The 27,108-nt window shown below is 35.3% G+C and overlaps 1 protein-coding gene across 1 annotated transcript in view; it reads right to left on the bottom strand.

Annotated features, from left to right (window-relative positions):
• Window positions 1-22,850, bottom strand: part of LOC129755361 (8-oxo-dGDP phosphatase NUDT18) — a 155,941-nt gene extending 133,091 nt beyond the window's left edge. Inside the window, exons 1-2 of the mRNA XM_055751807.1 lie at window positions 22,763-22,850; window positions 22,631-22,691 (exon numbers count right to left, since the gene is read on the bottom strand). The gene's annotated coding sequence lies outside the window, so the exon portion shown is untranslated. The remainder of the gene's footprint in view (window positions 1-22,630; window positions 22,692-22,762) is intronic.
• Between the last annotated feature and the right edge of the window lie 4,258 nt (window positions 22,851-27,108).

Raw genomic sequence — 27,108 nt, 5'->3', positions numbered from 1 at the left:
TGTAGTCCTACGGGGTAGAGAAGAAAAGATAAATAATGATCCACTGTTATTTTCTTTTTTGAGTATTACTCACCTAATTATTGCATTTGAGTTGAGAACGACACACCAACTTTTTCTTCAGGGTGGCCATTTTGAACACGTGAAAATCTTAGATCTTATCTGTCAATAACACATACATTTCATAATTCGAATATGAATTTTATGTGTGACATATGATTGTCATATGAAGCTTATGAAATCTAAGTGTAGAACAATTTTGAAGACGTATGTGTAAGGGAAACATACATCCGAAGTGTGGATTTTTTGCAGTGTAGAGAAATTGATTGAGGAAGGTTTTCTAGTGATATTAGAACGAGAAAGTTTCCATTTCGTTTTCAAGTTCTACCGGAAGAGTTCCGTGAACTTAAAACTAAGAGAGTCTTTGAAAAGGCTAGATGCATGCTTCAGTGAACTTAGAAAAACAATTGGATCACAGGAATATTTCTTTATCGAGAAAAACTAACTTGTATAATAAGGTCAGATAAATGAACTACATTTCCGAGTCAAAAATGAAATTGTATATCAGAAACTGGATAAGAAATTTCTATAGAGATATCAAAGAAATGTTAGTGCAATGGTTGCCAATTTTAGTTTAATTGTACTTTTTTTAAAATTAAACGAGGGAAGGGGGGAGATGTGTGGTGCTCATATATGTTATATTGTTATAACACTCACAGAGCTGACGAACTGGCATCACTACTCACCTGACAGCGGCAGTCAGTGGAATACCCCCGCCAGGAGCACACGCGATAGATAGGCATACCGGGCCCCGGGCTTGGAGCTGGTGACCAGGCGATTCCTCCGGACCAGGCCAGAACCGCATATCTTGTATCCTTAATAACTTTTTTGTCGTAATCGTACCATTTGACGGTCTTGAGGGGAAATGTGAGTGAAATTACATCTAAATAAAAACAACCAAATTTATAGAGTTACTGCTGCACTTGCATAAAAGTTAAAGCAAAAAAAGTGGATCTGGCAGATAAGCTAAAACGGCTAAAACATATACGATGTCAATTTCCATACAAACTTAAGAGTCGTTGAGCGACCTCTAAGAGTTAACCAAATGAGCTGAATTTCAAATGAAAATTACCTCTGGTTTGAATTTGCATTCTAGTATCGACATTTTTTTCTGGAATTTTCATACTTTGGAATGATTCATCAAGATGTTTTAGTATCGACAATGCTGGAAATTGGTCAGTGTTGCAAGTCTCTTTTCTGTTTGGGGTGTTATAACTATGTTTTCGCTACTTCTACCACTTTGCCGTCTTTCGCCAAGTTGTAACCAGAAATTTTTCAGTATTATAAAATTAAGGGATTATAGAATATTCAAGGAAACCCAAAACAATGACATTATCCAAACAAATTTTCGTGTTTTTTCCTACAAAATTTGAAATCAAAACCCGGGTACCGTGAAACGGGGTAACATTAACCGCCTGGGTAACTTTGATCACCATGAATTTATTCCACATAGAAGTATCTCAAAACTCAAATTAAAATATCTCAAAACCTTTTTCTACGTTTACAAATCTACAAGTTGAGTTTTTAATTGGGAGAAACTTGGTTTGTTTTTGATAATTTTAAAATGGGAGTAAAAACGTAATTTCAAAATCTTAAAATATCTATTTTTTCAAAGGCTCGCAAACAAACGTCCTTCCTGATGGAATCAAAGCATATTAAAGCAAACAGGTTGATTTATGTGTGAGTTTAACTTTTTTCCTTAGTAAATGTATATTTTTGGTGTTGTTTTTGTTGTGTTTAGAGATAAATTTTGAAATTTCAAAAATAGGAATATTTTCCAGGAGTAAGCCAGTATAGAAAAAAGGCTAGAAACCCTATCGAATGGTAAAATTTGAAGGAAAAAATAAAAGGGGAGTCGGGCGAGTAAAGAATCAAATTCTAAACAAGGATGAAATCGATTTTCAATCAATTTGAAGTAATCGAATAAATTTCTGCAATTATGTTTTACGTTCATAGGAGTCCAGTACTGATTTAAAAATACGAAACATATCACTAAATATTCTAAATCTTCTTTTAAAAAAATCTGTAAAAGTTCTGTCGTTCGCTTTGACCTAAAAGGAAACTTTTTAGACTACAAGGTTTTTGAAATTCGAAAAAAGTTGCAAAACGACACACCCTAGTGTATAGCCAAGAACCGATTTTGAAGTTTTGAAGTTGCGAAAAAGAAATGAAAAGTAGGCGTTGATCGATTTGGAGCGCACGCGTTTTTTTTTCTTCTGTCGCGAAAAATTTCTAAAATTTCAATAATTTTATGTGAAAAGATAAGATAAATCTCGAAAAATAGCACCTGTTTATCGCCGAAGTTAACACTTTATGTGCTTACTCCAGTTCAAGTCGGAAAAGGTGAAATATGAAGGGAAGAAAGTGGTAGCTGGAGATTTAAACGCTCCCAGTTCAGAGAGCCTTTTCATAATATATTTGCCTTCTTGGTAATATTACGATATGGAAATCAAAATGTTCGGAAATGCTCCGAAGAAGATTTGATAAAAATGTGTCATATCATATTTTTGATTGGAAAATGCTGTCCTCCGTTATATCATCTGGAAATGTGCTGTTGGGAATCTAAAACGATATTGTGCTTCTGAAAAAATGTTTCTTGGAATCAAAATATAGTGCGATTGGAACTAACGCTTGTTTGCATCACATTTCTGTGTCACAGGCGGATGCAGTTAAATTATAAATATGAGAGTACAGGTTTACATTGAAAAATTAAATGTACACACTAAGATTGCATTTATTCCTCTCGGGATAATGCCTTCTCGAATCACAGGGAAATTGCTCAATTTATACGAAATTCGAACGAAACCTCACCCGAATCTCATGACACACCATTTTTTCTGAAATCAAGGGTGACATTTCTACGAGTGTACAGGAACTCGAACTAACCCCGTGAATTCAGGACAGGTGTTCTCCTGAATCACGGTAGACACATTTTTTGGCAAATTTTCTTTCTCTTTCTATCCTGTAAAAAAAAGCAACAAGATATTTTTGTCTCTTTTCCAGCTTTTTTCGCGCTTTTTTCATTATCTGTAATTATTTCGGTTACTGTTTGTTGTTGATATTTTTTCCTCGGTGATCGTGCAGAATCGTGTCGTCACAAAAGCTCCAAAATTTAAATTGGTCGGAAAGAACAACGCGAGCATTTCCGGGCACAAAAAACAACCAGAGGAGGGATCGGAAGCGGTAGCGATGTGGAAGCGGTAATTCAAGCAGTGAGGTGACTAATATTTTCATCGGTAGCGTAATGTGTCGATGAAATCAATTTTCTTTTGCTTTTTACCGACAGCATAATCGAAACAAAATCTTGACCCTGCAGATCGGATTCACCCACCTGACCCACCGACTTGCTTCGTTGAAGAGATTATTCCCGCCGATTAAGCCGATGAAATTGCCGATCGGAAGCATCTCGTAAGTATTTAGTGAAATATAGACAAATTTTGTTTTTAATTTTTATTTTTTATTTAGGCTAAATTTCCGGCGTTCGTCAGCGATTTTGACTGCGAGGCGTTGCAAAGGGGTGATTTTCTTTGACATGGAAATAGAAAGAACGGAAAAACGCAGCAGTATGCAAGGAAGCTTCAACACCTCCCGGCTAAACAGCAGGAACAAATATGCCAGCCCAGATATTCATCAATTAAGGAGGCGGCTACCATCAATCAAATGGCTCCACTAAAATTCAAGTGATTTCAAGTGATATGTGTGTTCTGTATGAAATGACAACAAATATTTTAAAATAAATAACTCATGTTTGGAAACGACATCTTTTTCTCCAAAACAGAACAACAATGAAATTTTTCTGAATAATTAAAAAGGGGATACTGCTAAACGATTTCGGAACTTCCTACAATTCTCGGGAAGAATCCGTCTCGACAACTCGGAAGTTTTTCATAACAAACCTGTACATCACAGGAGAAAACCGTTTGGAACCTACAGGTGAATTTGACAGTTGTTTTCCTGAGCTGTTTTTCTGTCCTGAAATCGTCCTGTAATTTCAGCTGTTGAAAATACAGGACTAAATCGTCCCGACCACAGGAGAAAAGATTAAGTGTGTAGGTACAAATATGAAGTGATATTTAAAAAAGTGATTATATGGTGGCCTTAAGTGTCAGTTTTTTTTTCCATGGTACCGTAAAACGGGGTAACTTTGATCACCGGGGTAAATTTGACCATCAATAAATTTTTCTACACACTTAATCTTTTCTCCTGTGGTTGGGACGATTTCGTCCTGTATTTTCAACAGCTGAAATTACAGGACGATTTCAGGACAGAAAAACAACTCAGGAAAACAATTGTCAAAATCACCTGTAGACTCTGAACGATGTTTTCATGTAATTTTCAGGGAATTTCGAAACATTTCTGGGAGCTCGAAACAACATTCTCCTGGGATTTGTAGTGAATTAAGGAATCCTTTCCCCCTTTAAATTTTTGTTATTAATTCCGTAGCACTGTTTGAATGAAAAGAACACTAAGTTAATCCAAACAATTGTTATTTATTTCCAAATATTTAAACCAGTATATTTTTTAATAATTCTTTTTTTTACATTGTGGACACTTTTAAACTTTCACAACACCAGCCTACCAGTCGTGTGAAGCTTCTATTCAAGATTTTCGAAAGAGCTGGAACTTAATACAGGTCGCACGAAACTACTGCGGAACAAAACTTTAACTCTGCACGAGCATCAACCAACAAACGAAAACTGCAAAAAAAAATGTTTCGCGGTTTTGAAAGCGACGGTTGGTGAAAGCGACAGAAAACAAATCTGTTGTTTTTTTTTTATACAGGCGGGAAAGAGAAAGAAAATTTAACAAGAGTTGGGCCTCCCGTGTTTCCGACGAACACTGTCCTGAATTCACGGGGATACTATGAGTCCCTGTGCTCTCGTAGCAAGTTTGTCTCAGATTTCAGGAGAGATGAAGCGTCCTGACTTTCGGGTGAGTTCCCGTTCGAACTTCGTTTGAATTGAGTAGTTTTACTGTGATATGGAGAATCATGGTCCCGAGCAGGATGAATGCAATCTTAGTGTGTACACACTTAATCTTTTCTCCTGTGGTCGGGACGATTTCGTTCTGTATTTTCAACAGCTGAAATTACAGGACGATTTCAGGACACAAAAACAGCTCAGGAAAACAAGTGTCAAATCCTCCTGTAGGTTCGAAAAGATATTCTCCTGTAATTTGCAGGGATTTTTGCAAATCTCCTGTAAGTTCGAAACGGTTTCCTCCTGTGATTTTAAATGAATGCTGCTAACCTCTTCCCCCTTTTCTTTTAATTTTAAACTTCAACCAAATCGCTTTTAAATAAAAGAAACGTTCATGGCGTTAAAAACAATACGAATTTATTTTCATCAAATTAAAAAAAAACACACTTTTTTTCGCAAATTAATTACATTTCCACCATCACAATTTACATCACAAAATCGAAACAGGTAATCTGTAAACAAAAAAAAAACAAATTCAATAATTATCAATAAAGCACTGAATGGCAGTGAAACTTACCGATGCTTTATGCGAGTTTAGTTTTTGGATCCTTGCGTTTTGTGGTCATGCCATCAAACTTATGCAAGTCGAACCGGTCAAACACGAATCAAACCGGGGCAAAGGACTCGTGCAAAAAAAAGTCAACAAACTCTCCATGGGTCCCATCACGAGTTTTGCCGGAAACTGGCAGGCATCAACTACATTTAAAATTAAAAAAACGAACTCAATCGAAATAATTTTCATTTTGCGCGAAAACCTTCCACCGAACAATACAAACAACGACAAACGGCTACCGAAAAATGGATGAAGGGTTGAAAATTATTCGCGGTTAAAATTTTCTGCAGTGGCGGAAAAGAGAAAGGAGATTTGACAACCAGTTTGTCTAACGTTATTCAGGAAAACACTGTCCTGAATTAATGACGTTTGTTGGAGTTCCCGTGGGCACGTAGAAGTTTCATCAAAAATCACAGGGAAAATGATGTGTCGCGTGATTCGGGTGGATGTTCATTCGAATTTCGGGAAAGTAAAGCCATTCCCCTGTGATTCGAAGGATCATCATCCCGAGGGGAATATTTGCAATCTTAGTGTGTACACACTTAATCTTTTCTCCTGTGGTCGGAACGATTTCGTCCTGTATTTTCAACAGCTGAAATTACAGGACGATCTCAGGACAGAAAAACACTACAGGAAAACAACTGTCAAATGCACCCGTAGGTTCGAAACAGGTTTCTCCTGTGATTTGCAGGAAGTTCCAAAGTATTCCTGTAGGCTCGGAATGGCTTCCGTTCGATATTTACATGGAATTGTGATATTTTTTAACCTCTAAAATAACGAAACCTTTTTTTATTATTTAAATTTATTTCCAATCAATAATATAAAATATTTACACATTACATTGCACTTCATCTGTTGCGTTTGCAGGTGTTTGGTTCATTTTTGTTGGATTTACCTGAAAACAAAGAACAGTCAAATCTCAGTTTTCATTCAATTATAAATTGATTTAAAATAAATACTAACCTGCTTCAGGACCATTACATGCTACTGATTCCAGCGATACTATGAATTTTCCAAAAATTAACTAATATATTCTGGCGCGACTGGGGCTGGTGTTGTTGAAAAGTGCCGCTGCGGGAATGTCTGCGTTTGAATCAACCGGAATTTAGACCACATACGCTGACACTGTCGTCGGTTTCTTGATTAACTTGTTTTTTAATACCGGAACCTTCCGGTTTGGAGGAATTCTCTAAATTTTGACACATTTTTCACACAGCGCCGGCTATGCTGACCGTTGAAAGATGGTGAAAATTACCAGCACTTAAAATTTTCACAACTGACTGTCGAAAATTATCGTTGCAGTATACTCAGCACACGATAGAAAAGGACAGAAAGTTTCAACGCAACAAAAAACGCGCGATGACAGATGAGCCTTACGTGATACAGGAGGTTGCTGTCCCGATTTCTGGACGATTGTTCGAGTTCCTGTGCACTCGTAGGAATTTCATCCCGTAATGAAGGAATTGTGAAGCGTCACGAGATTCGGGAGGGTTCCCATTCGAAATTGACCAACTCCCCTGTGATTCAAAGAGTCATTATCCCGAGCGCAATAAATGCAATCTTAGTGTGTACATTATCATCAATAGCTTAGTCTATAGTTTGAATTTTTGAAAACTGTTTTCTACGTTTGAAATCCTATTAATCGAGTATCAAATAGACACAATTTGGTTAGTATTTGAAACTGTTTTCTATTAGTATAAATGTAATTTCAAAATCTTAAAATATCTATTTTTTCCAAGGCTCGGTAACAAACAGCTCTCCTGATGGTACCAAAAAGTATTTAGAAGAACATCTTTTATTATTTATATATGTATAGAAGACTGCCCCAAATGACCCGACTTTTGAAAAAGTTATACGCTGCAGGCTAAAATTGATCCTGGGCCTAGTACAAGATCTCATGCCAAATTTGGGCCTGATCGGACCACGGGAAGGGGTCGCTCAACGAGCCTGAAGTTTGTATGGGATTTCGTGACATTTTGTTCGAGAGGAACATGAAAAACCAGTTTTTCGTCAATAACTTTTGTCTCCTTCGACCGATTTCTTTCAAAAACGGGTTTTCTCAAAGCCTAAATTATGACAAACATTTCATCCGAAGGTTTTATTTCATTTAAAGTTAAGATAAAAAAGTTATTAAGCTTCAAAAATTGGCTAACTTTTTTAAGGATGATATTCATCACTGTTTTCATTAAGCGGCTAAATGTCCGACCAGGACACTCAATATGAAATGCATGCCGTTTCGTCAAATAATGACCGATTTTAACCATTGTTGTTGCGCTCGATTACAATTTTTGATGTTTTTCTAATATTTGTGTTTGGATGATATTCACTTGATAGTTCGGAATGAAGTAAGGGCGGAAAAATGCTTAACAATTTGAAAAAAAAAATTGCATAACCACAGTGGCTTAGGTACATGACTGGACGATTTGTGATGCCAATAAAATGATTCACCCTCATTCTCTATCAAAAAAAAGGTACAGCTAATATAATAGAAACGTGAGAAAAATGAGAAATTCAAAACCTGTGAAATGTTATGCGCTGCAGGCTAAAATTGATTCTAGTCCTAGTACAAGATCTCATGCCAAATTTGGGCCAAATCGGATCACAGAAAGCGGTCGCTCAACGAGCCTGAAGTTTGTATGGGATTTCGTGACATTTTGCTCGGAAGAAACATGAAAAACCTGTTTTTCGTCAATAACTTGTTCTCGTTGGCAGATTTCTTTCAAAAACGGGTTTTCTTAAAGGATTCATCACTATCAATGAGTCGGGCGGAGGAAAATATTGACGCCTCATTAACAGTAATGAATACCACCGTAAAAAAGTTAGCCCATTTTTGAAGCCTAATAACTTTTTTATCTTAACTCTTATCGAAATGCAGTCTTTGGATGAAATATTTATCATAATTTTGGCTTTTAGAAAAATTGTTTTTGAAAGACATCGGCTGACGGGAACCAAAGTAATTGATGTAAAACTGTTTTTTTATTGGCATCACAGATCGTCCTGTCATGTTCCTAAGCCCCTGTGGTTATGCAATTTTTTTTTAAATTGTCAAGCATTTTTTCGCCCTTACTTCTTTCCGAACTATCAAGTGAATATCATCCTAACACAAATATTAGAAAAACATCAAAAATTGCAATCTAGAGCAACAACAATGGTTAAAATCGGTCATTGTTTGACGAAATGGCATGCATTTCATATTGAGTGTCCTGGTCGGACATTTAGCCGCCTCATGAAAAAAGTGATGAATATCATCCTTAAAAAAGTTAGCCAATTTTTGAAGCTTAATAACTTTTTTATCTTAACTTTAAATGAAATAAAACCTTCGGATGAAATGTTTGTCATAATTTAGGCTTTGAGAAAACCCGTTTTTGAAAGAAATCGGTCGAAGGAGACAAAAGTTATTGACGAAAAACTGGTTTTTCATGTTCCTCTCGAACAAAATGTCTCAAAATCCCATACAAACTTCAGGCTCGTTGAGCGACCCCTTCCCGTGGTCCGATCAGGCCCAAATTTGGCATGAGAACTTGTACTAGGCCCAGGATCAATTTTAGCCTGCAGCGTATAACATTTTACAGGTTTTAAATTTCCCATACAAATTTGGGGCAGTCTAATGTATAGTTATAGTGCTATTTTTATAGTCATTTAATGAGAAATTTTTGATATTTAAAAAGTGAGGACATTTTCCTGACCGTGGACGTACGATTAGTGATAAATGATGATTCGTTCGGAAAAGAAACACTTTTTTCTTTAAATAAATTGACATTTTTTTTTTTAAGAAATCTAATATTTTTTATCTGTTTCAAATACTTATGATAAATCTAGTTCAATAAAAATCTACCTCGAAAAAACAATACTGTTAAACATTTTTTTTTACTTTCATTTGATTTTGGCGTCAATCACGTTGAGAAGTCAGCAGATAGTTTGACAGGCTGGAAAAGAACTGGTACCGGGTTTTCGATTTCGGTATTACTAATCCCTATTTTTTAATTTTTGTGTTGAATAGATTTCACAATTTTGGTCAACAACATATTGCGATTTTAGTTGATTTTATTTGCTGTTTTTAGAGAAAGGTTTTGAAGAAACCATTTTTTTCTTCCAATTTTTTCGGATTAATTTTCTCGAATATCCATACAAAAATATCCCAATACTATTAATAAGCAATATTAATAGATTTTTTTAATTTTGATTGTTAATTTTTTTCATTATTGTAACAAAATTTACCCCTTATCTTAAATTTTCATATCGATATTGAATACAATTAATGAAAAGTTAAAGAAGTCCAGCACCAGAGCTGAATTATATGTCAATTTAGCTCACAGGGTTTTCATATAGGAACAAAACTCTAACCAAAATCTTTAGCAACGAGCACGAAGACTTTTGGCTATTTGAACATTTTTTTTCACGGTCGCCATGGAAGAAGCAGACGTCTTTATTTGTCTCTTTCCTTAACTCACTTAAACATTTCATTTTCTAATCACTGATAACGTTATGAGAAAACAAACGGAAATCCTACCGTGTCGAAAAATTTCTAAGTGAGAGAACAACTCACTTTTTCTGAGTATGTATGTTGTTATATGCTGATAATTCACCATGGGTGCACAGATTCACCGCAGTTTCTGACTAAGTATAAGCTCACATGCATTCTTAGATTATTAGGTTCGACAAATCTCCAATGCAACGCGTACATCATACCCGGACCCAATGGTTTCGTGTGATCTGTTGTGGAGTGAATGTATTGCGTAGGTAGGATGATGTAGGTGTATTTTTGAAGAAAGTGTAACTGATATTTTAAAACAACAAAAACTTGAATCAAATGATTTATTTCCAAAACGTGTGTATATTTTTGAATCAATCGTATACAAAAGATGAGCTATAGATAACAGGAAACTCAAAGTGAATCATTAACTGTTCTTAGACAGCCTCTGTTTTGTATGCCAACTGTCTTGAAATCGAATCTTGATCATCAAATAATATGGTAGATTGGAGATTGTACCAGTTTTAGATGTTAATAGATCATATATTGAAGTTGTATACATAAATAAAACTTGGCTTTATTAAATAAACTTGTGCACTTTTTTGGCAAAGCTTTATAGCGTACAAATCTTTTGAAGAAAAGGGTACTTATTCTGCGACGCGAATGACGTGACTCACAAAATTTCACTTCTTCGTCCTGGCTCCAGAAAATCATTCTGAAAAGATATTTGTGTATCGATTAGCTCTGAAGACCAATAACAGCTCATCCGAACGAAAATTTTTAGGCTAGAGAGGATGTTTAAGCCAGCAAAACGATATGAAATTTCGTAAGTCACGTCACTCGCGTCGCAGAATAAGCCCCAAGGTTTTCACTCTATAATCAACATTCCCGGAGACCACGGGTAATTTTGATTTCTTAGACAAAAGTTATTGGAGTTTTTTTTTAATCTGCAAAAACAAACAGAAATTTAGACGAAATTTTAGAGAAATTTCAAACTGGATTGAAATTTTGCTATTTTAAAGCATAAGTCAAATCATTTCGCAGTCTTCAACAAAGTTGTCAAATGAGTTGAAAAATTTAATATCAAATACTCGATGCCTTTTTTGAATGATGCCAGGAATAGTTGTAATCTTCTCTGTTCCAATTTCTACAAATTGAAGAATATATTTTTTTACAACGTTGTATTTCTTAAACAAGAACATCTAGGCAAGATTTGAATCCATGATAATGAGAAATAATAAATTGATTCAAAATCAATTTTTAATCTTCAGATATTAGTTTATTAGTTTATAAGTTATCAATGATCGATTTTATCCAAAACTGACTAATTTTGAAATTTTTACACACCATATCACCAAAACTGGTGTGATAGGAAAAATCTAACTAATGATTTGAATTCAGGACGCCACAATCTTCTAAAAACTGTTAGAGCACCGATAGAGCTCGACAAGTACGCATGCTGGAGCCTTTTTCGTCACGTTCACCGTGGTGTATTTGGTTAACGCGCAGTTGTACTTAAGCAGAAATTGCGGGTTCAAGTCCCTTCGGTGAGCCGTTGTATCTTTTTCGAAAAATTTATGGTATTTATGGATTTCGTACTTTCTTTCTTTCATATCTCATGTTTCTCTAAACTTTTCATCACCTTTGAAAATGTTCTCAAAGATATTTTTTGAGGATTTAGAATGTTTGTTTTAAAGTTTTAACTTAATTTTCTGATTTGAGTGTTTTTCTATGACTTTCATTGAATTTTTTGAACCATATTTTCCAATTAGTCCAAGTCTTTTAAATACTTACTTGGGAATCTGCTAATTTTTTTTCTACAATTTCCTTAAATTTATAATTATCTGATTTTTGTTCTTAAATTCAATAATTTTTAGTAAGAAAAAAAAAGCAAATATCAATAATACGTAAATAGTAAAAATAAGAATTTAGATACTAGAATGAAGTATATATACTAGCAGACCCGGTAAACTTCGTCTTACCATGTTAAACTTTGCGTTCATTTTTTTATTCGCTGATTAACTTTAAAAAAGCATTAAATATTGAGTTGTTAATCGTTTCGCTTTTATGAACATGTCCTAGTTTTTGTACATTTCCCACCTTTCCGTTTACTCGAATTGTCCCACTTAATTCTTTTGAAATAAAACCTAAGAATTGCAACTCAACTCTACGGGTCTTTACTTAAATTATCAAAAAATAACCTTCAATAAATCTTCCATGCATCTTACATGAAAAGTTACTTCTCTTTAAATCGGATTTTTTGTATATCGCCAAATGGTCAGGTATCAGGTTCTCGTAATCATCCAACTTGACAAGCCTCTTTTTTTGTAACTTGTTCCATAAATAAATGTATGTTGATAATATGTATGATTGTATGTACAATATGTACAATAAAAAATAATGCGAAAAAAAATAAATTGGAATAAATTGCACGGAAGCTTGTATGCAAAAAAAATTGAATACTATATCGTTGCACAAAACATGTAAATCAATACTGATGTTATGAAATCGCTTGGTACATCTTTGTACCTGAAAATGATCACATTTTCATATGTGATGAAAGAAATTAGAGAAACATGAACTATCAAAGAACGAAAGAACATAAGCCGTAAATATCATGAAAATTTCGAAAAAGATATGTTCTTTCGTTCTTTGATAGTTCATGTTTCTCTAATTTCTTTCATCACATATGAAAATGTGATCATTTTCAGGTACAAAGATGTACCAAGCGATTTCATAACATCAGTATTGATTTCAACAGAGCAACACCTCCCTGTGTAACTGGTCTGCTCGGAACCTTGAGCGGCACTGATTGCTTCTTCATCTGACCGTAAGTTGCGGCAAACCCGAAGCAATCGACCATGTGCTCGCTCGGCTAAAATCCCGAGTCGATGGGTGGGGTTAGAGAAACAAGAGAGATCAATAGATTGAAAGATCACATGCGGGATATACATGGTGTTTCGATAGAGGGTCCAGCAGTTGATCGGCAGAGCTCGATTGCTCGTGTTCGCCGGTTCCATCACGTTCACCGTGGTGGAATTGGCTAACGCGCCGTTGTACCGAAGCGGAGATTGCAGGTTCAAGTCCTGTCGGTGAGCCGTTGTATCTTTTTCGAAATTTTCATGATATTTACGGCTTATGTTCTTTCGTTCTTTGATAGTTCATGTTTCTCTAATTTCTTTCATCACATATGAAAATATGTAAATCAAGTAATTTTGTACCGAATAATTCAATCAAATCAAGAAAACAAAAGGTGAAATAACATCCATCTTCTTAAATTTGTTTTTTGGTCTTTTAATCTTTCAGATATTGGAATTTTTAATCGAAATTTACATAAGTTACTTAAAACTTTATTTATTTCCCCCTTCGGGTTTTTTTAAATTTCGAAGGGGGTGACAAAAGAAGAAATTGATATTTGTTCCAGCCTAATTACAAATTTAATTATACCGGACAATTGATGCGACTTTTGGTTATTTTTATTCTATATAAACCGATTCGCATGCCTACAGAATATTCTAAAAATAATTTCATTCGAATCGTTTGGGTCATTCCGGAGGAGTACTACTACAAACACCGTTACAAGAGAATTTTATATAGTAGATATTATTTTTGTGTTTTCCACATTTTAAGTTTTTTTTTGTTGTTTCTTTTAATTCTCGGATTATTCGGTTTAGGAGTTCTGAATTTCTGTTTGTTTTCAATTTTCAACACAATAGATTTTTTATTCAAGGTTAATAGTTTTTTTTAAAGTTTTAAATTCGTACATCAGTAATGACTTAGTTAGATGCTTTTGAACTACAAATCTTAGGCGGTTTAGAATGAAGTTTGTTTTTCGGGAACTTTGAAAAGCGTTTCTCTTAATTCATTTCTGAAACTGTGGAACCTTAGTTGTTATTCTTTTATTTTGATCGACTAACTTAGTCCGGGAAACCCGGTTGAAAGTGAATCAAACAAGGCCTATCTAATTTTACGTTCAATTCAACTCCAGTTCAATGGGAATGGTGCGTAAAAATAGTTTGATTGCTAACTAGGTAGGTAGGTAGGTGGACCAGCAAATCGAAAAAGCAGGTTAGGTTGGTAGGAGAGAATTCTTTTTTACATAACTTCCAATAGCACCGATGCGATGTGATGTTGTTGTTGTTGAAACGCATTTAGTTGCCCCAGCATCAGCCATCAGCAGTCTCCTCCATCCAGGTTACATAATTTCCAAGCGGTCTTCAGATTAGAGGGGCTTGTTTTTGTCTGCTTAGTTGTTGAAAGCGGGTAAAAGTTTTTCCCACCCATCCCCTCGGTTTAATTTTTTTGTTTTTGTGATTACGACCATCGAGCACCGGGGCACAGTTTTTGGAACCATCTCATTTTTTGGAAGATGCCAAAAAATCACGAACCGTGGGATTGGATCATATTTTTCTTCAACTTGGTTAACTATGGCTGGCCAGGCCATCCCAAATAGTCAAGTTTACCGCCCATCTACTTCCATTTTTCTTGGGGCTACTAGAATCAATCCCAAAGGTTCCCCGTCCGCGCCGATGGAAACAACCTGTCGAAAACCTGTTCCCGATTCTCGTTCATTCAAATTCAAAACAAACACTCGCTCTCCGTCTCTGGCTAAATAGTTGGTAGTGGGTCTAGATTCCAATCGACCTGCCGAACGTTAGATACCTATCTACTACGTTCAAATAGATGATAGTCACAGCTCAGGTGCGTTGCTGAGGGATGTGTCCGAGAGTGGGGGAGATTAGGGCGGAATCACCTTGAGATTCCAATCACGATGCTGCCCGTCGTCGTCGTCATTTCTTTGACTTCTCTTCTAATGTAACTAGGGGAATAGCAGCAGCAGCAATCTGTTTCAAGGGGGAAAAGAAACAGGGACGGTGCTTTATGCTAATCATTGATCCACCTTGGCTGTCCCGGACTAGCTCAAAACAAGCAAACTGAACGAAAAAAAAAACAATCAAAATAGATGTGAAGGTGCCATGCAGTGCGAAATCGATGCTTTCCATCAAAACCCACCCGAAACGCCACATTACACGTGTTGCCTCAAGATAAGGGGTGGTAGTAAGTGGAAGGGAAAAGCTTATCCATCAATTTGCAATTTATATATAGTTTCCAGTGGTTGCGGTCACATCTGTTGCGAATTTCAGCTAGCTGGACAAAATAACAAGAAAAAAACGGATTCTCTATTCAGGGTGAAATTGCTTTGACGACCGACTGAGGCGAAAGACATCAGACAAGGGGTCGCAAACGAATCCCGTAACAGTTGATACCGGTAATCCAAATTCACATTGATCTTTTTAAAACTATTTGAATACTAAATTAAATCTTAACCCTTCGTTTCATAAAGTAACAAATTTGCAACAATGAATGCAAAGAAAAAGTGAAAAATCGTATTTTATTTTAATTTTTTTTCTTGATGTACTCATCATTTCCAACTGTAAAAAATGATTTTTAAGGAAAAAAAAAATCATGAAATGAAGGGTTAAGATTCAAAAAAAAAAAAATGTGAAAAAATGAATTCATGGCAACTGTGAAAAAAATGTTCGGAGAGCCAAAAGTCTTCGTGCTCGTTGCTGCAGACTTTGGTTAGAGTTGTGTTCCGACATGAAAATCTTGTGAGCTAAATTGACATAAACTTCAGTTCTGGTGCTGGACACTGCTTTAACTTTTCATTAATTGTATTCAATATCAAATTTTGGTGTAAATTTTGTTACAATTTGAAATAAAATATCGATAAAAATTTAAAAAAAAACTTATACATATTGCTTTTGAACCTTCCTTTGCGGTTAGGGTCAATGTGACCCGGAATGTGAACCAAATTACACGTATACATTACATTACTAGGCAGCTTCAATAAAAAAAATTATCAATTTCCATCCATGCATTTAGAAGTTATTCACAAAACAAAGTTTGCATTTTTTTTCAAATACACTCCTTAATATTTTGTTTGATTTGAATGGTTTATACCAAATGTAAACATTCATTTTGAATGTAAAATGAATGGAATTAATTTCGTAATTCTTTAACGGAAAATTTGTTCGCAGTTTCAACAAAAAAAAGCCCATACAAATAAATTTAGTTTAGTTTAGCAAGGCACTTGAATTCTACAAACGCACAAAATGTAACTCTGTAAAAGGTATAAAATAAAACATGAATTATATTTATTTTTCAATTCAAATCAGGATTGATTCCAATTCAATTTTGGATTTGACACAGAGCAAGTTTTTTCGTTATTTATTTTGTCCATTTTCGAGAAAAATCGCCATTTCATATATTTTCATATTTTTAATATCTTACGTGTACGAAAAATAAAATACAAATTTTCCAGTTGTTCAATTCTTTAAGATTTTAGTTTTTTTTTCCAAAACTTTTGTATTAATTTAGAAGAACTTGTAACTGAGAAACATTTTAAAAATAAAACAATTTACAAAAAATAGTGGGTACTAAATTTAAAAATTTAATCAAATTTCAACAAATAATGAAGAATAAATTCTTCAGACTAAAAAAACTGAGTTTGGAATAGTTAAATTTCTAATCGTTGTCAAAAAAAATATCCGAAAAAAATTCTGTGTTTTTCAGTAAGAATATTCTGAATTACCAATCTTCTCATATTTTTACCAATCGGTATCGATTTTTGAAAAGGACCAATATACCTCTATTTAAAAAAAACGCATTTAAAGTTTCAGAAAAAACAATGAATTGCCTATTTCACTGTTTCTTATCATTTTCCTAAATAAGTAGGTACTTAAACTCCTCAAAAATAAGCATAATTTAATTTCATTCCACGATAGGTAAATACAAGTTTTCCGTGATTGTTACCTGAAAGATGAATGAAATGGTTTTTTGGACTTTTTGTTTTCTCATTTTGTCTATTCGGCAAAATGCGAGCACCCTTTAGAAATCCAGAATGGCTGTTTGCCTTTTGGATCACTTACAACAGAAGCGATATTTTGACCGACTTTTTGCGTTGCAAAGCAGCTAAAAGTAATCTCACTGAACGTATTTGCACATTTCAACACATAAACCTTCAAAAATCACTTTTATTCGCCTTTTTTGTATTGATATATTGATACGAAAATATAAGAACGTCCTTATTCGATCCCGGAATTAATATTGGCATTTTTGTTCGTGCGACGAAATTTGAAGGGGAAAAAACCTCGCCAGATGAAAATAAAAAAAATTACTTTTCACCCTCGGATGAAGATGGCACAAAGAGTATAAATACACTTGAATTTAAAAAAATAGAAAAGGAACATATTTTTGGATGAAAATAGAAAGTTTAATACGTTTATGCTAGTGACAGGATTTGTTTACATTTGGCACATATGCCATTTTTAAAAATCGATATCGAATTCAACGATAGAAATCCAAGATAGATGAGATAAAAAATAATATCTTGTAAAATTAAAAAGATCTGTGAGATCTGTAAATGTGAATATTTCCAGAATTCTGTGATGAAAAATATTTTTTAATTCTGTGAAATTAGAATAGATTTTTCTGTGATTTTGGCAGCCTAAAACAAAATAGCGTTTTTTTATAAAAAAAATTCAACAGATTTAAATTCGTTTTTAAGGCTTCCAAAAAATATCCGGACAAGTTCGGGTAAAACTGGGCAATCTGGACAGGCTTATGTTATCTGAATCTGATTTTTTTTTGGAAAACAAACATTTCAAAATCTTGTTCTAGATGAGAGGATTTCCGCTTTCATTTCATCTTGTCAAAGTCGATACATTTTCGTCGAACCCCGAAAACTGACCAGCCTAAATTAAAGGGGCTTTTTATTTTATCCCATTTTTCGTAGGCTTAATTCGATTCACCTTTCTCTGTTTTGTTTTCTGTGCGGGGCCCATGAGAAAGCAGACACAGAAAACTCAATTTGGACCCCCAGCCACCGTCAGTGACGATTGGTAAAAGGTAGGGTAACTCAGTATAGTAGTGGGTCCACTCCATACGCCACATCTCGGTGCGGAAAAGCACTTTGGCAAAAACCAGTCAATCGGGAAATTAATCTTCCCCTGTGCGGGTGAATTTCGCGTATGGATCGACTCAATGGCCGTTGCAAGCTGCTGGTGGTTTCCGATTCACATTCGTTAGTTATTTAGAGTTAGTTAGTGCGGAATTCACGATGCGAACGATGATGATGGTTATTTAAAAATTGTGATCCGAAAAATTGGATAAAACAAACGCAAAAATTCGTACTAGAGTGAAGCATCTGTATAAATTCCGAATAAATCGGAAGAAAATCAATCACACAAATACGCTCTAGGTCAGATTGTTTAATTGAATAAATCCAAATCAAAATAAAGAATTTTGGAAAAAAAATGAATTTTGAACCAGTCTGTCAGACTTCATTTAGGCTTCGGACTTCCAAAGACTGATTTTTTTTCCTATCGTCTTCCAATATTTGAGTTCTGCGAGATAACGGCTGAGGGCTGAAAATTGAAAATAAACGTTCACATTGTTGGCTTCCATCTAATCTGCTGGACCATTCGAATGACGTTCGATCAGCTCGTGCATTCTCTTTCCGGAGGATGAGCTTGGATCTCGGGATGGACTCTTCGAGTCTTCGAGTGACTGACGACTAGACGCGTGCACGCAACGGATTAAGGCGTAAGCGAGCCGCACGAATTTCGCCTATAGAGGCCTGCGTTGTGATCATTGCTTGCGTTCAAATCTCGAATCGAATCGAAGGTTTTATCTAACTTAATCATGCCTAATAATTCAACGACCAGCTAGATAGCTGGAGCATTGGACGGACGTTTGTTACGATGGGCGTGACGGTGAACATTTTTTTTCGAAGTTGCATAAGGTCGATGTTTGATTTTTTTATTTAGATTTGCTGTCTTATGTTTGACACATGTTACAAATGATAATGTTATACAAAGGGATCAAAAGTTGCTGCTTCAATTTTCGAGTAGGTTCGAATAGACCTTTCTATACAAAAAAATAAGACTTTTAAAATTTGATAGAGTGAAACCATCGATCAAATTTATGCTTCCTGTAGTTTCAGTTAAGGAAGCGTCAAAATTCATGGCGACAAAATTTTTCCTTTCACATTTTTGCTTGAATAAAGGGTGATACGGTCAAAATTTGGTCAAGGGAAAACGCGTGTAAATCGGTGAAATCGTTTATTAAAAAAATTAAATTAAATTTCTTTTTCAAGTTTAATTAGTCTAAAATTCAGGAAAAATATTCAATTAGGCTTCCGCTTTTCCAAATCCGAATTGCCGGGCCTTACGCTTAACCCCTGCCATCATATTTTGTACAGCTACCTTGTCCACCTTCTTCGCCGCAGAAAGCCAGTTTGCCTTGAACTGCTGCTCGTCCTTAGCAGTTTTTTTTGGTCTTCTTTAGGTTCCGCTTGACATCAGCCCAGTATTTCTCAATTGGGCGGAGCTCTGGCGTGTTGGGAGGGTTCTTGTCCTTGGGAACCACCTGCACGTTGTTGGCGGCGAACCACCCCATGGCCTTTTTACCGTAATGGCAAGATGCCAAATGCGGCCAAAACATTACGGAACAACCGTGTTTCTTCAGGAAAGGCAGCAGACGTTTATTCAAACACTCTTTCACGTAAATTTTCGGTTGACAGTTCCGGAAGCTATGAAAATGCTGCTTTTCAAGCCACAGGTACAGGTGGCTTGCCAAACCAGATATTTCTTCGCGAACTTTGACAGTTTCATGTGCTTGAAAATATCTGCTACCTTTTCTTTTCCTTTTGCCGTATAAAACTCCTGTCCCGGAAGCTGCTTGTAGTCGGCTTTGACGTAGGTTTCGTCGTCCATTACCACGCAGTCAAACTTCGTCAGCATCGTCGTGTACAGCCTCCGGGATCGCGCTTTGGCCGTCGTATTTTGTTTATCATCGCGATTTGGAGTCACTTCCTTCGTGTAAGTCGATAGTCTGGCTCGTTGTTTGGCTCGATGCACGGTTGTAGACGATACACCCAGCTTATTTGCGGCATCTCGGAGAGAGAGGTTAGGGTTTCGCTTGAAACTACCGGCCACTCTCTTTGTCGTCTCAGCGGCTTCCGATTTTCGATTTCCCCCCGATCCAGACTTCCTGGCTGTCGACAAACGTTCCCCAAACACTTTAATTACATTTGTAACGGTTGATTTGGCAACTTTTAGCGATTTAGCCAGCTTTGCGTGCGAGTAGCTCGGATTTTCGCGATGCGCGAGCAAAATTTTGATACGCTGATCTTCTTCCTTGGACGGCATTTTGACAACTGAAGAGTGAATTCCAAAATCAAAATAGGAGCAACATTCTACACACACACACCTTCAAAATGAGGGGTGTTCAGGTTTTTTAAATGCAAAAATGAAAGAAATACGTCAAGTTGATATTGACCAAATTTTGACCGTATCACCCTTTATGCCATACATTTGTTTATGCCGTACATTTGTGGAAAAACATCCATGATTTAGTCAAAAAAAAGTAGCAATTTCAAAACGTTTAAGTTTGGGCTATCAATTTTACACTCAAGAATTAGATTTTTTTTAAATGATTCTCCAAATTGGCTACAAACTGCCAATTAAGGAATGGCGAGCAAGAACCAAAGATGAAAAAATGATTGTTTTGGATAGTAAGACAAGAATTCAAAAAGAATTTTAGGAAGAGACGGGTTTATTGATTGATGTTCCAAGGGAAGGTGGCGGAAATAGTAATAACGGTAATATGTCCAGAGCACTTTTCCTCAAATACGGAAATGTCTTCTAAAAAAATTCTTCTGATAAACAGTAAAGCAAAACAAAATATTATAAGTTCAATTTCTATTCAATTTTTATTCTAGGTTAAAGATAATATTTGAAGACATATAGAGCGGTTTTGATATTGACACCAACAAATTTGCTATGTATACCGAAGAAACAGCTAAGCTTTATGTAAAGTTTTATCGATGGTATCCAATGAGTCCAATTCTGCACATGGTGCAGATGTCATAAAACATGCTTCATTACCAATAGGGCAATAATCAGAAGAAGCAGCAGAGACGCGGAATAAGCACTTTCGGGATTATCGATTGATTTTTTCCAGAAAATTCTCAGTAGAACAGAGTAACCGAGATACCTACATATACTAAACTGACATCTGATCCTCTAACTAGTTGTTCGCGCGTAGTTAGTAGAAAACTTTTTCTACCATATTAAATATTAGATTAAAAAAACAGTTGTAAACCTAGAAGAGTATTAAAATTGAGAGTAAACATCATTAATAAACCACTCTGGAAGGGCTGGATATAAAAATGAAACTGTTGAATACTTTACATTTATAATACTTTTTCTTCTCCTTTCAATTATCATAAAAAATTTGAAACTTTCAAAATTTAGCAAATTCTCACAAAAATAGAATATTTAAAAAAAATGGAAAAATATTCACTCAAGCTACCGAACTTATTAGGTAAGTTATGTTAATGACTCCTTTCGCTTGTGAATTCCGAACGCATCATGTCATATGTTACTCAGGAAGGTATCAGACTATAAGCCTTCCACAGGCTTTTGCTCCTATACGTCGAAAATAATAACCATAACGTTGCAGTGCCATGAATCATCTCGTACGGCAATCGGGCTTGCATTCTCGAATGCATGCTACGAGAACGAAATTGACCGAATATGCGTGCGACTTCAGTTGCATTCGTCTGATGATTCTCAAACAAATATTTATTGTATGTATGCTTTCACCAAGCCATCCCCATTTGTTTGGATTGTGATCATGGGGAAGTGTGATATCATAATTCGCAGTGTATTTTCATTTTTAACACTTTGATGAATTTAAAAATTAATTTCTTTCGTTTGTTACTTTGTACGAAAATGCGTCCCTTTGGGGCAGAGAATTCATGCATTCTGATGCGTTAACAAATTCAATTTCAACCCGGAAAGGTGGCAAAAAAGGAAGTTTTTTTTCCGGAAATTCAGCATATCGTGGAGAGATTTATATTACTTTCTCATAACTAGTTATACTGCATTTTTTGTCAAAATTTCTAGATGAGTTCTCCACTAACTGACACTTTTCACGTTTTAGTTTTTTTTGTTTATTTATATATTTTACGTACTTGTCGATTAGAGCTCATATTACGGATTTTTTCTACATGCATATATCAATAGTCTTGTGCTTGTCCGTTTAAAATATTTGAAAGAACACTCCAATTCTCCATTAACTTCAGAAAACATTGTTGCTGCATACTTTCATTCAATTTTAACATAATAATCGACGAAGAATCTGAATTGCGTTACCAAAAACATAATCGATTGCTTCCGATAACCTTGAACCATAACCAAACGTTTAAATCCATGAACATATTTATACCGTATTTGTTTATGCCGAGTGTTGCACTAGTGTTGCACTGGTGCACCACTAGGTGCTGTCAAACTGTTTGTTTATTCTGACGGTGTTGCACTGGTTTTGACCTGTCGGAGTTCTGCTTACGGGCGGTGGCCCACCGATAATTTTGCCAGTGTTGCGAGAGAGCGTGTGAGTGAGCGAGGTAGCAATACACTGGCGAGGATTTGTGTTTGCTTTTATCGGGTACGGTGGAACACTCCACGAGTGGAGAAAACAAATACAGTATTAGATACTTACCAGAATCTCGACTCAGCACGTGGATTTCGGCAGTATCACAAATAATTTCACTTCCGTCTCACTGGAATAAGACATATCGTATCAAAAATGGGTTCGATCCACGAAATTTCACCTACAATAATTCAAACTTACTTGAGCAAAATCAAAATCAGCTGCATTAATCGAATCAGCGCATATTTCGCAGTGACATTACTGCACCAAAACAAAAACAAAACTATAATAAACAAGCTCTCTTTCAATACTTTGCGAGGTTGTTGAATGCTTGAATTGAACTCTCCGAAAGAAAGAATGCGAGAGCAAAATTGTTTGGAAATGAATTAAATTTGTGTTCATTCGAACAAAATACTGCACGCATACATATATACCTAACACACGATGAATGGCGGCTTTATGAATGAACTCTTGTGGGTTTAGCTGTAGTGGGTATAATTAAGTTTTGAGGGTGGAAAATTTTATGCTGCCGTTGAAGTTCAGTTTGTGTTCATTTATGCTCGAAATCGAAAGCTCAAGTCGGTTAAATTTTTCAAAAGAATATGCTTTCTAGTTCGTTTTGAGTTGCTTGCAGATTCAGTGATAGATTTTGGTTTTTTTTAACAATTTCAGATTTTAAATTTCAGATTCCGTATTTTAGAAAACTACAAACAAATTTTTAAGACTGATAGATAACATAAACCTAAGTTGCTGTATTATTCAAATTTCTCTGTAAGATTGTAGGTGGAAGATGGTTTCTCTTTTCCCTTTTCGTTGAAGAATCCTTCCATAATTTCGAGAATAAAAGAAACAATTTCGGCATCTTGTCAATTGTTTGATTACACGTTTTTCTCAAGTGCTGCTTTACGCATTCAATTTAGCACTCATAAAACGTATCATCCACGTGCTAAATTTTTCTGCTTGATGCTCTCCTCATCAAAGAAGAGGTACCATGCTGATGCTGGCTCGTTCTTGGTTTGTGAATGGAAAAACTTTACCGACCGCATTAAAATCACACACCATCAATGTTTAATGACCTCTCAACCTCAACGGTATGTGAGACTGACGGCGGCGTGTCACTCGGGGATCGATGGATGGGATGGGATTTGTTGCCTCGAATGAGGCGAGGAGAGTTTTTGGAAAAGATCCAAATATAACTTTGTATGGAAGTGGAATTTTGATCAACTCCGAATTGAGAGACGCTCAAATTAGAATTCAGAATTTCTAAATATTTCGTGCTTTTTAAGTTAACATCAAAATTAATTAAAACTTGATGAATATAAACCTTAAAGTAGGTACTTTCATCCGAAGGTTGCGTCAAAGTTTGCATCCTATGATTTTTTTTTTCTGTGAGTTACGTGACGTGACTCCAGGAATTTCACTGCTTTGTCCTGATTTCGCGAAATGCTTCAGAAGAAGAAATATGGTTCAAATAAGCTGTGAAGACCCATCGCAAATAAATTCTGATCGCTGGTAATGTTGATCGTGTGAAAGAACTGTAACTGAATTGACATTTTTTATGGGAATTTTTATGAAAATTGTAATTGGATTTCAAAATGGCGTCAGGTAGCGAAATTAGCCTTCTTCTAATTTAGCCCTTTAACCCAACACTCATTTGGGAATTTAATGCGATTTTCAGTGATGAACAGCATTTTAAACTTAAGCGGAAGCCGTAATTTTTTATTTCAAGATGGCATCAGAAAAAGAAATTCTTCTTCTTCTAGCTTAGCTCTTTCACCTTCTGCCAATATTGTAAGGGTTGTTTTTTTAAGTTTAGTGGAAGGATTCTTGGATTTCAAGATGGCGTCAGGACTATTTTTATTTTCAAAATGCAAGTATTTTTGCGTTTTAAAAATTTTTCTAAGTGTTGTGGTTTTCGAATAACGCATGTGGTATACCTATTCATACCGCGAGCGGTCAAATGACGGTTTTCACTGTTTTCGCTAAAACTTTCTTGTTTCTCAACCGATTTCTTTAAAATTTATAGTTTTGAAAAGCCTATAATGTGACTCAAATATGTTTTTCAGACAATTTTCAGCTACAATCAATTATTTTAAAGTTATGTTAAGTCCAAGAATTTTTTTATGAAAAAACACGCTTCAGGAAAATTGCTATAAATCTGTTCATCAGTGCTCGAAAAAAATTTTTCTTAGTGCATGAGAAAGCTGAAGTTAGAAGCTATAAGTTGCACATACGGAAATTTTTATCAATTTTTTTAAGATCATAGCCACAAAAAATGTTAAAAAGTTGTGTAAAACCCGTACTTTTCAATCAACCAACCGCCAAAGCTGTTCCTGTTACAGTAGAAAAATTTCAAAAAATGAATTGGAATGTTGACGTAATTTGTCACATTTTGGCATCTTTAGGTTTTTAAAATACGAAATACATAATTTATGACGAATTTTCAAAGGTAGCTGTTTTTCAAACATTTCATCAATTCGGATTTTTGATACAATTCCTACACCTAAATTCAGCTTTGCACTGGATTTTGAGTATGTAAGTATCGTAAGGTTTAGGCAAAAAAATTATATGCAAAAGAAAGAAAATTTCATACCGGTTCTAGTGATGTAATTGCATTGGCAGTGCAATGCTTGACAAAATAATTGATTGTAGCTGAAAATTGTCTGAAAAACATATTTGAGTCACATTATAGGCTTTTCAAAACTATAAATTTTAAAGAAATCGGTTGAGAAACAAGAAAGTTTTAGCGAAAACAGTGAAAACCGTCTTTTGACTGCTCGCGGTATGAATAGGTATATACAAAGTGTCGGTATGTTTAGTGTTAAGCTATATTAAGCATTGAATTGACTAACGCCATGTTGGTAGCAAAATCGAAGGGCACAAAATGACGCCGTGTTGTTGGATGCACAATGTAACATTTTTGAAAATATTTTTTCAGGCCTATTTTCAATTGATTCCATTATGTTTGCGATGTCATTGTGTCATATATTGCAATGATATTTTTTAAAAATGTTTTTCGCGAAATATTTTTAATTTAATTTAAATTTTTCCTATTAAAATAAATATTTCATTCAAATTTCTTTATTCTAAAGATTTAACGCGGCGCATTTTATTTAAAGATACTATTTCATACACATTTTTCCTTAAATCTTGAGTTGCAGAAATGATGCTTATAATATAGTTAATACATTACTTTTAGTTATTCTTTTTACCAAATCATAGTTAGTTATAGTGAAATTACTGTTAAACGAAAAAAACATTAAACAAATTCTACTTTTGGGCAAGAAACGCAGATTTATTCATCTGGCTATTAAAAGCTTTCACAGTTACTCGAGACTTCTGCTTTTGGTTAAAATATGGGTGGAAACCATATAATGCCAAAGTGCGCGATTAATGTTTTTCCCGGGATTTTCATCCTTAAGGATGATTCATCCCTTAAAGTGCCCGATTGAGTAGGGATACCATACATATTCTTTTAACCCTTCATTTCATGATTTTTTATTTTTTCTCGAAAAAATTCTCAATAGTGCGCAATGATGAATACATGAAGGGAAAAATAAGGAAAAAATATTATTTTCACATATTTCGGTTATTTAGCAAAAATATTAATTGTTGCAAATTTGCAACAACATGAAACGGTTACACCTTTTTTTCTTCACACTCGACAACTGGAAATAAATGCTTATTCCTAATTTCTTTTGCACTAATCATAGTTTTCGCACAGGAACTTCGCAAATCTAGATTTCTGGACACCGGAAAGTTAAGAATTTATCTGGGAGTAGTTATGTATGTTGGTTTTCCACCATGGGTGCACGGATTCACCGCAGCTTCTGCCTAAGTATGTGCTCACATGCATTCTTGGACCGACCCCATGGCTTCGTATGTAGGTATATTTTGGAAGAACGAGTCAATCAGGTTACTTAGAGGTATTCCGGCATCCGTGCATATACCTGGCCAGCTGGCAGCTGGTTAAACATTCATATAATCAGTTATAAGAGGAAACACATCTTACCTGTCGGCTTCTTATGGGATTCGAACCCAAAAGTTGTCTCGCCGATACCGGGAATCGAACCCAGCCTGGCACATCGGAACCAGACTCGCACCAGCTTATCCACTAGACTACAAAGACTCTCGAGAAATTAGCTAGGAGTAGTTATGCGATAATATACCACGTACTGAGGAAATTATTCCTTACGTTTGCTTGAAGGTGCTAAAAAACGAACACACACATATAGGATCTCAGTGAAACTTCATGTTTCTTTGAAGAGATCTAATTTACTTAACTCTAAGGCGTACATCTTTCAAGGATTTTATGGCTAGCATCTTACCACCAGACCACGGAAAGAGCACTATATGTGCCGTGATCGGGATTCGATCTCATGGACTCTGGCTTAGATGGCTGGAACGCTATCCTCTAGGTCACGACCGGCGGCAAAATGGAAAGCTTCTTACCTATACAACTTTTCTGAACATAACCTTGAACAAATCAACACAAATCAATTCCGAAAACGTATTTAAATTGGTTCTGATAAAGATTCTTAATCTTA

This window comes from Uranotaenia lowii, chromosome 3, assembly GCF_029784155.1.
Source record: "Uranotaenia lowii strain MFRU-FL chromosome 3, ASM2978415v1, whole genome shotgun sequence".
Classification (NCBI taxonomy): domain Eukaryota; kingdom Metazoa; phylum Arthropoda; class Insecta; order Diptera; family Culicidae; genus Uranotaenia; species Uranotaenia lowii.
Note: the sequence above shows the minus strand (reverse complement) of the source record. Positions and strands in the feature narration are given on the sequence as shown.